The 1,906-nt window shown below is 31.5% G+C and overlaps 1 non-coding gene across 1 annotated transcript; it reads right to left on the bottom strand.

Annotated features, from left to right (window-relative positions):
- Positions 1 to 225: 225 nt before the first annotated feature.
- LOC114232877 (small Cajal body-specific RNA 14) lies at positions 226 to 360 on the bottom strand. The gene has a single exon (XR_003618990.1). It is a non-coding gene; the product is annotated as a small Cajal body-specific RNA 14 (non-coding RNA).
- Positions 361 to 1,906: the final 1,546 nt, after the last annotated feature.

The raw sequence follows: 1,906 nt of genomic DNA, 5'->3' as shown, positions 1-1,906 counted from the left end.
TTTATTTAGAAGATTTTCTTGTCTAAATTTAACATGCTATTTCAGCTCTCTTTTATTGGTTTTACCAAAATATATATTTCTTCATCTTTTTACTTTCAACCTAAATAAATCTTGACAACTAGAGTGTTTCTTATAACATAGTGTCTTGTTAATTAGTTTTTAGAGCTATTTTTATATTTTAAAACAATTTAGCAATATTTAAACTAATAGCATTTTTTTTTCTAACATGTATGGAGCCATCGCACAGAAAATCTGATAACTATACAGACCCAGTCGGCAGGAACCATGTTTTGATGTGTGTGACTGCCTATGGTTGCACTGTACAGTAAACTAATAGCATTTTTAACCTTCTAAAATAACACCTATGTAAAAGTAGTTGTAGTAAAAATAAGGTAAGAAATATTTTGGTTATACATTTAGAAATGCAAAAAGATCCCTTTGATCCTTTAAAATTCAAATGTACTCTGTCTGATGTTCATTTTAATTCATCTCATGGTATTTGGGTTCCTTATAATTAGTTCTTAATATGTTTCCATGGATATTTGGGTAAAATTGGAATTATAATTGTTTTTAGCTGACATAAAATTAAAAGATTTTATTGAAATAATTTCCTTTGAGGTTATATTAGAAATGTAGCTAGAACTATAATGCATAATTTTATTAATTGTCTCCTATTGTAGATAAATGAACAGATGTCTTTATAGCTCATCAGAGTTTAGCATAATTTAATGGATACTAGCAACATATTTGTAATTAAGTAGGCAAAGTTCCACATTCTTACTATGCCAAGTACCAGATATATGACTATGGGCCCTCTACCTAAACTCTCTGAATTGCAATTATCAACTAATATAGGATTTAAAAACTTAAACTATGGACTCAGAGGAATGTAGCTTCTTGACCATGTTCTACCATTTATTAGTTCTATCAATTAGGTCCAGTTACTTAATTTCCATGAGTCTATTTTTTATTTGTTAAATGGGATACTACAATTTAGTTATAGTGGTCATTTTAATTAAATAAATTTTATGAGACATTCATTAATAAAATATAAAATAGAAGATGCCTAAAAGTGCTTACTACTATATAGTCCCTTAATATAAAATAAAAATTGTTCTTAATTCTAGAATTTTAAGTCATTAAAAATATGATTTTAGGTGTTTGTTGCTTTTTAAAAAATAAATTTTTTTTATTGATTTCAGAGAGGAAGAGAGTGATAGAAACATCAATGATGAGAATCACTGGCTGGCTGCCTCCTGCACACCTCCTATTGGCATGTGCCCTGAAAGGGAATTGAACCGTTATCTCCTGATTCATAGGTCAATCACTGAAACACACCAGCCAGGCACTGTTTGTTGCTTATTATGAAATTAGTAATGATGAGAAATTTGAACTGAATCCACAAAGCAATCAGAAATAGACAATGCAAGCAAATCTATCAAGTGACTAGGTTCTCTCTGGTAATTTAAGGTCCTGGAATTCACTTAAACTAAAATAAATTGTCAGAAGTGTCCCCCTGGGTGTCCATTAGAGCTGTATGGCAGATTTAAGGACTTGGAATAACCTCACTCCAGACCCAGGAGGCCCGAATGTCTCTTTGATCAATTATTGCCCTTCCATTAAAATATTTTACTTCACTGTGGGGGCATCTTGATTACCCTGCATCTTGCTACAGCTGTCAGATCATCTATGTCTTTTACTTTTAAAGGTTATCACTCTTCTCTGCTAATTTGTCCTATGTTTAAGGAGTTCAACACATAGCCGATGCAATTTTTTTCTGCCGGAATAAGAATCAACTTTGCCTTGCAATGAAAGATGTTCACCATAAAATATTCTAGTGAAATTCATGGGCTATCCCGTTAACAACTTGGCTGACAGAGTAATATAAGTAGAAGCCTTGATGGCT

Source organism: Eptesicus fuscus, chromosome 11 (genome assembly GCF_027574615.1).
Source record: "Eptesicus fuscus isolate TK198812 chromosome 11, DD_ASM_mEF_20220401, whole genome shotgun sequence".
Lineage (NCBI taxonomy): Eukaryota > Metazoa > Chordata > Mammalia > Chiroptera > Vespertilionidae > Eptesicus > Eptesicus fuscus.
Note: the sequence above shows the minus strand (reverse complement) of the source record. Positions and strands in the feature narration are given on the sequence as shown.